The sequence below is a fragment of the Fukomys damarensis genome, unplaced genomic scaffold, assembly GCF_012274545.1.
Source record: "Fukomys damarensis isolate Sample0158 unplaced genomic scaffold, DMR_v1.0_HiC HiC_scaffold_37, whole genome shotgun sequence".
Taxonomy (NCBI): domain Eukaryota; kingdom Metazoa; phylum Chordata; class Mammalia; order Rodentia; family Bathyergidae; genus Fukomys; species Fukomys damarensis.
In genome coordinates this window covers 50,099,766-50,108,177 of record NW_022900949.1, presented here as the reverse complement: position 1 = coordinate 50,108,177, position 8,412 = coordinate 50,099,766, and the positions used below count along the sequence as shown (strand labels likewise).

General features: G+C 42.4%; 1 protein-coding gene across 5 annotated transcripts in view; it reads right to left on the bottom strand.

The window, feature by feature from the left end:
• Nck1 (NCK adaptor protein 1) overlaps positions 1-233 on the bottom strand; it is an 87,251-nt gene extending 87,018 nt beyond the window's left edge. For 3 of the 5 annotated variants that reach the window (XM_010625524.3, XM_010625521.3, XM_010625520.3), the window contains exon 1: positions 159-233. The gene's annotated coding sequence lies outside the window, so the exon portion shown is untranslated. The remainder of the gene's footprint in view (positions 1-158) is intronic. The other 2 variants (XM_010625522.3, XM_010625525.3) reach the window with 2 other exon arrangements.
• Positions 234-8,412: the final 8,179 nt, after the last annotated feature.

The window sequence follows — 8,412 nt, the reverse complement described above, 5'->3', positions numbered from 1 at the left end:
TCCCCGCCCCCTCCGGCTCCGCTCGGCGCCGGCAGACGGCGCTCACGGGGCGAACTTCGCCGAGAAGAGGAAGCGACGCAACGAGCTAACCGGCTGTGCTAACGGACGGGCGACTAAAGTGCTGTCTATGTGTCTGCCAGCCAGCAAGGCCATCTCACCTTCCCTATGCCGCGCCCAGGCGGCTCCAGTCACCTGAGGAGGACACCCGGACGCCGCCGCGGACGCCGGGATGGCCGTTACGGCACGAGGCCTGCGCTCCTCCGCCGCGTAGCTCTCGGGAGAGGGGTGGAGCGTGCGCGGCGAGAGGGTGGGCCCCCACGGGCAGGAAACACGGCCTCTGCCCAGTCTGATAGGCTCAGTCTCCGACGTGACAGTTATCTGCGCCACACCAGGATTGGGTGGACTGCCTGTCAATCAAGCACTGTGAAGGCTGTGAGATGAACAGAGGCTGCGAAGAGGTAAGGGAAGAGTTGCGGGTGAGGAACGCTGAACCTGGTGGTGGTTGCTTTGGCTCCCGGCTTCCCCTGGCTGGCTGGTCAGTTTGAGCCCCCTTTTCAGCGCCGCCGGAGAGACTTCACAACAACAAAAAGAATTACCGCGTCCTAAATTGTCCTGGTTTCCTTCTGGTTTCTGAACCGAAACAAGGTCCTCCCAACTGCTAATACTTAGGGGCGGGGAGCGACCAAGAAAAACAAAAAGACCTTGGAAATGGAGAACTGGGAGAAAAATGTAAGACAGTATTTGATACACAACCAAAAAAGCTGAGTCTGAGAGCCCTGGTGCGTGGGTAGCTTGAACTTGGCTTCCAGCTGCAATGTTGGTGGTTCCCACCCGACAGTGATTTTAGCCCTCTCCGCGGCCCAGCCACCTGCTGGGGCGTCAGTGAATTTGTTCACCCGCTGCCAGTGGTGCCCTCTTAACCCTCTTCGCTCCTTTCTAAGGGTCTTAGGTTCCTTTCTTCGGTATTTTCCTATCTGAACTGTATCCCTACCATTAAATCAGGAACCGTGTCGATGTACACTTTTCCACCTTGTCTAATACGTGATACATGGTCAGTAGTCTTGTTTAAGGCATTTTTATATCTAATTTTCCCTTTAATCCTGGCCCTTGACTTCAAAATTCACTTGAATACCAGTGGATGCATGTGGTTGGCCAGCCTTGTATAGAATAAGGTAAGCACAAATTACCTATGGCCCCTTCCTAGCCTCAAGTTTGCTGACACAAGTACACCATGAAAATGAGCATGTCTATGTCTACATTCCATTTTTACCATCCAAAATAAATAATTCAAGTGAGTTTTGGATGTATTCTTTTTTATTTTTGGTTTGGTTTTTTTTTTTTGAGAGGATATCCCTTTAGTTCAGGCTGGCCTTGAACTCACTGTGTAGCCTAGGCTGGCCTCAAACTCTAATCCTCTTGCCTCAGCCTTTCAAGTGCTGGGATTACAAGCATGAGCCACCATGCCTGGCTTTGAATTTATTTTAAGAGTTGAAATAACATAGAATATTTTATCATGTCTACTGTGGACCGAATTGTATCCCTGCAATATTCATGTGTTGTAGCCCTAACCCCAAATACGTAGAGATGGACCACTAGGAAATAACTGAAGTTAAATGAGGTTCTAATTGTATTAGGATTTTGGGGGAGGGGTTGTTATCGGGTTTTGAACTTGGGTCCTTGCACTTGAACCGCTGAGCTAAATCACCAGCCCACAATTTTTATTTTTAAGACAGCAGAAGGTGGTCTCTCTCCACCAAAAAGAGAGTCTTATGCAAACAAGCCCTTACCCAAAATCAGTCACCTTGATCTCAGACTTCCCAACTTCCAAAACCATGAGAAAATAAATTTTTGTTGTTTAAGCCACCCAGTCTGGTATTTTTTTATGGCAGCCCAAATAACAAGTGGTTTTCTTGTTTGTTGATACATTTTATAAAGTATGGGTTAAGATGGTATTACATTCATTTTTGAAGAAACCATTATCCAGAAGATAAAAGTAGTTCTCCCAAATCTTTACATAGCAAATGTACAAGAACCTGACTCAATTTCAATACTAGTTACATATTTAACTTGTGATGGGGCAGAGAATGTAAATGTAAAAGCAAGTAAAGTACAGTCCTTGCCTTCACATAGCTTATACCACTAATAAACCTAGGAAAAAATGTGCTGAAGTCATAAACTTTTATAAGAGAATCTGTTTTGAAAGAACCAATAATCTGAGCAAACCTTTTTAAAATCACAAGATTTTAGCCCAGCTGTTGATTACGATATTCTATTGATTTTGCAATAAAAGAAGCAGCTGGGGTGATGTGTATATAGCTCAGTAGTATAGTCCATGCCAGCACACACACAGCCCTGGGTTTGAACCCCAGCACAAAAAAAAAAATAAAGCAGTTGTGAAGGGATATATACCAGAGAAACAGATTTAATACAGGATATATAAATATATAAGAATTTCCAAGAGGGGCCAGGGATTTAGCTCAGTGGCACAGTGCCTGCCTAGGGAACAAGGTCCTGAGTTACCCAAGGCTTTTGGCTTACAGTAGCCACCCCACCCATGTCAGATGTGGAAGAGTACAAAAGAATTGTGTGCATGCTGGAGAATTGAAAGATCCAGTCAAAGGTCTAGAGTTCACTGTGCAAGTCCGTATCAGGAAGCTGAAGAGTCTGTACTGGAAGTCAGGAGACAATGTCCAAAGTAAAGGCAAAAACTGAATCTCCTCAAAAAATACCAGAAGCAATCCTTTCTTCTTCTTTTCCTTTTATATCATTTTGGTGATAGTCCTCCCTCCAGTGGGTCTACTACACCCAGAACTGTGCTGAGCCAAATTACTTAGCCATTTCTTACTCAATTTGACACAATTAACTATCACAGAGGGAGAATTTAAATTAATTTTTCATAAACAGTTTTAATTCTCTGCAAACATGTTTTTTCCTGAGTTTTCCTTAAGGTTCCTCATCATCCATTCTTACCAAGAACTCTTCAAACAAAAATCCTGTACCAAAAATTTATGAAAAAGAAGAGTTAGGCACTTGTAGTAGTACGCACACACTCTGAAAGGCTGAGGCAGGAGGAACACAGGTTTGAGTCACTCCATGACTTAACTAGACCATCTCAAAATAAATTTTAAAGGTTGAGGATGTAGTGTAGTGTGAAGGCCCTGCATTTAGTTCCCAGTACCGGGGTGTAGTAGTTGAATAAAAAGAAGGAAACAATAACAAAAGAGTGGAAGGGTAGACAAACATACAAAATTGTATTTAGAAGAAAAGTCCTTGTTCTTATTGGATAGGAGTTGTCTTAGAGAGTTTCATTTGTTCTATCTTCCCAACTTCCAAACATAAACAGACATGCAAGTGTTTTTTTTCTTCCCTTCTTTCAGGAAACTCAAGTCAAAAACCAAGCTTGCTAATTAGTGCTTATTAGAAAGAAACCAAGTAGAATAAGGCATCAACAAAACTTGGGTCAAAACTTAAAGCTGTATGCCGGGCATGGTGGCACACGCCTGTAATCCCAGCACTTGGGAGGCTGAGGCAGGAGGATTGCTGTGAGTTAGAGACCAGCCTGGCCTACATAGTGAGTTCCAGGGCAGTCTAAACTATATCATGAGACCCTGTCTCAAAAAAAAAAAAAAAATTAAAGCTGTGGAAGGATGTTGGCAACTAATATCTAAGATAAAAACATGCAGATGACTACCTTAACCTCAAAGGAGAATTTGTGAAAACAAAGGGTAAAATGAGCCTCCATGTCTGAGGACTTTTCCCCAGAAACAATTAATAGTTATGACTGGAATGATCTAGTTTAGTATCACTATCAAACAGGAGTATTTAGAATAAAAAATGTCCTACCTAAGAATTACCAAGAAGAAATCACAATTATGAAGTAGAGAAATTATAGACCCTGGTGACAAAATGCAATTTTGGGATGTAATATTGTTATGCATTTATGGGAATTAATTCAACAAAAAAATTGTCACGGGTCCACTCCGTCCAATACAATAAGTACTGTATATCTAAAAAACAATCCTATTTTAAACTCAAGCCAATGTCATAGAATGAAATTTAAACAGGTACTACTAACATAGTAAATATGACAATAAATGTGTACAATAACAAGGGGAAACATGCCACAAGAAGAGGACAGGTGTGGTCAGGCCAGGCAGGCATTTAGGCAAAGAGAAGGGTTTTCTACATAAAGAGACTTGGATAATAAAAAGGCATTAAATAATAGTATATTGCTGGAGCAGATGACTAGGAACGTTGTAAAATTATGGACTTAGAATTTATTTGATAGGCAGTGAAAAATCATCAAAGGGTTTTTCTTTCCATCTTTAAAAATGTCATTCAGGCATAAGGGTATAGATCAGTGATGGAGCATTTCTCTAACATGAGAAGCCTTGGATTCATCCCCAGTGCCGTAAAAATAATAAAGATATTATTCCATTTTCTAGCCTCCATTGTTTCTGCTGAGAAGCTAGTTGTAATTCTTACATTGCTTCTTTGTATATCATGTCTTTTTCTCTGGCTGTTGTTTTTTTGTTTGTTTGTTTAATACCAGAGATTGAACTTGGGTCCTTGCGCCTGCAAAGTAGGCAGCAGCACCGCTGAGCCTATTCCCCAGCCCTCTGGCTGCTTTTAAGATTTTATTTTATTTATCTTTATCAGCAGTTAAACTGCTAACAATGGTCACATTTCATGCTAGTTAATCTTGATTGTCCTCTTGACTAGGTTAGGAAATTGCTAGAATGGTGAATAGATTTTGAGGGCAAGTCTCATTAATGGGTTAATTCATCAATGAGTTCTTAGCTGAATAGGCTATTAGGATGTGGGACTTAGCTAAAAGTTCTTTAGAATGTGAACTTTGGAACTATATACAGGCCATGGCCTTTTCCTCTTGGGCTCTTCCCCTGTGCTCTGCTTCCAAGCTGCCATGAAATGAGCAGCTCTTTTTCCCTTCCACCATATATCTGCCTTGCCACCAGCTGATTGTAGACTGAAACCTCTCCTCAAGCTGTGGGTATCAGGAATTTTGTCCTAGCAAGAGAAAAGTTGGCCAATACAGAAAATTGGTAGCAGGGAAGTGGGGTAATTCCTGGAACTATAACCATATGATTCAGTGTCTTTGGAATTGATTTGCAGGAAGAAATTGAAGAAGTTTAGAGAAGTGAGCTATAAAGGCCTGATGCTGTAAACAGAGCCTGATGGGTTATTCTAGTCAGAGCTCAAATCAGAATGCTGATAAGAATGCAGACAGTAAAGGCCAAACTCATGAGATTTCATATGGGAATGGTGACGGTTAGAAACTGGACTAGAGGCCGTGCATGTCACACTCTGGAAAATAATTTGTCTGTATTTTGTCCATGTCCTAAAATTTTCTTTGAGGCTAATTAATCTTGTGGAAGAAATTTCAAGGCAGCCCAACATTCAGGTGGTAGTTGGATACTGCTGGCTGCTTTTATCCTGGTTAGAACTGAGACCAAAACAGAACAGAAATTTTTGGGGTTTGTTTTTTGGTTTTTTTTTTTTTTTAACTTTCTTTTTGGCCAGAAAGGAAGCAAGTATAAAACTGGGCCAAAAGAGGTGTGGTTGACTAAAAGATTAGTTCCATTAAAAAAGCCAGGCGTGGTATTGCTGTAATCCCAGCACTCTGGAGGCTGAGGCAGGTGGATCACTGTGAGTTGGAGACCATCCTGGGCTACATAGTGAGTTCCAGGTCAGTCTCAACTACATAATGAGACCTGGTCTCAAAAATCCAAAAACAAAACAAAAAAAGAAACTAAATACTTTAAACTAGGGCAAGAAGAAAGATGATTTGAGGGCATCTCAGGAATCCTCAAGACTCCACCCATTGCAATCTCAAGGGTGCAAAAGTATAAATCTCTCATTTGAGAAAGGAACCCCCCACACCTCCTGCTAGTTCCATGGGATTTATTTCACCATGATCAGCCTGCCAGGTACACTACAGCTGTGGTCCAATAGAGCACAGCTACTGCTTTACCTGGTGGTTGTGTGATAGCCAGCCCAACTCTATCTTGCGCCTCATGCCAGTTTGTACCTGTGTTAAAACAAAGTGCTTACACTTGAATAAAACACCCAAAACCCCCACATCCTGCTTGATAGTAAACTTGATACAGTTATAGGATGTTTTGTAGCTCATCTAGTGTATGTAAAACTTCCTTGTGCCCCCCCACTAACCTGACATGATTCTGCTTCTATAAGATTCTGCTTACTCTCCCCCCACTCCCCTAATAAAAATATGATTTAAAAATAGAAATCAAACTGCTTCCCATTGCTGAAAAAACTTTCTGGGCACTAGCCACCCTCAGCCACCATTTAAAATAAAGGGTTTAAATCTGACACAGAGTGTGGCACATCTCTACTGTTCAAACTCGCTCATCCATAACAGCTGGAAGCCCCAGCAAGATGGCCACACTGGGTGGACTGGCCTCACTGTGATCCTTCCCATCTGCAGCAGCAGACTATAGAGAAGGCAGCCCCTGAGAGGTTCCAGAGCCCCATAGTCTGACTGCCGACCCTGAAGGGACTGCAGAGACACCTGAGAAGCCCTCCAATTTTTCAGGAGCCCATCTGGTCTGGTAAAGATCCTTCTGGTTCTGGTGGGGAACAGTAGTCCCCAAGCCCCTCCATAAGGTCAGGACACTGAGTGAGGTGGCCCCCTGATCTGGACTGGTCTGGCCTGGCTGTAAGCCAGTCAATCTTGTAAATCCCCAGAGATAGGGAGAGGATTAAAATGTCTTTAACCTCTGCATGAATGCTGTATAAGTAAGTGAATGACTGGCAATGGGCAGTACAAACAATAGACTGTTCCATCTGTGTCCCACAACAAAGAGTTACAGGACTTGTTTGGGGTTGTGCTGTGGTCTCCTCTAAAAAATGCCAAGTAGGTGCTCTTGTGATGAGATAAATCCACCCTAAAGCCAAGACGGTCCTTAAAGTGGCTGAGAGGCCTGAGGCCAGTTGATTGACTGGTTCCTCCCACCAAAAAAAGGAAAGAAAAAAAAACCCTCCCTTTGTCACAACATTGTTCAAGGGTGCACCACATAAACACTAAGGCTTTTTTGTATGTCCAGGATATTCTGTAGCTCACCTAGTATGTATAAAACTTCCTTGTGCCCCAACTAACCTGACATGGTTCTGCTTCTGTAAGATTCTGCTTGTTCTCCCCTGAGCCCTCTCCAACTAAAAACATGATTTAAGAAAAAAATCAGGGCTGGGGATTTAGCCCTTTGGTTCCGCCACCTGGCCTCATAAGCACAAGGTCCCAAGTTTGATCCTCAATATCAGTCAATCAATCAATCGATAAAATTTTAAAAATCATACTGCTTCCCACCGCCAAAAAATATTTCCTATTGCCACCCTCAGCTGCCAGTTATAATAAAGGGTTTAAATCTGACACAGTATGTGGCACATCTCTATTGTTCAAACTCACTCATCCATAACAGTAGACCCTGGCACTGTCTACATGCTACTGGTATGTAGGCAAGAAGAATGCAAGAGTTATGGGGTCGTAGATTCTTCTACCCAGATTTCAAAGGAAGGCCTGAGAGGCTAGGCAACGTGTTACAATGGCCTAAGCCAGTGATCCTGCTGGAAGTCCCTGAGAGTATGATACTTAGGCTGTGAAAGTGAAACTAAAACTGAATACAAACACAAAAAAGTTAGAGATGCCAGGAACATCGTCTGCCAAGGAAAACTGCAGGCAATGAGCAGAGCCAGCCTAGGAGAGAAGCTGCAACTGGCAAAGCTGCAATTGTCAAAGCTATAGGTCTAGGACTTCCAGAGTGCCTTGAAGCTCAACATCATATGCTTTAGACACCAGACATGGAACTATAAGACTTAATCTTTGCCCTGCTGGGTATTGGTCTTGCTTTGGTGCAGCTCTTTTCTGTTCCCCTATTCTACCTTCTGGTTTTTTGTTTGTGTTTTGTTTTGTTTTGTTAAGACAAGTCTTGCTATGTAGTTCAGGCTGGCCTTCAACTCACTATGTATCCTATGCTAGCTTCTAACTTGTGGTGATACTCCTGCCTCAGCCTCCCAAATGCTCTGATTATAGGAATGTGCTACCACAGACCAGCTTATTCCTCGCTTTTAGAATGGGGATATTTATCATGTGCCAGTGAATGTTGGGATATCTTTTTATTTTTTATTTCCCCAGGGATGCAAAGCTGAGACTTTCCTTTGAGTCTCAGAGAAGACTTTGGACTTGGGATGTTAAAACTGTTGAGACTTTGAGGGGAATGGATTAGTACATTTTCAGTTGTACACAGAATAGTTATGTTAGGCAGAACCATGAGCTTGTTGTTGTGTTCATTTGGAGATTAAAAATAGGATAAGGAGATGTGACAGATGTCAAATTGACAGGGGTTGGATTTGTGTTAGTCCTGTTTGTCAGTTTGA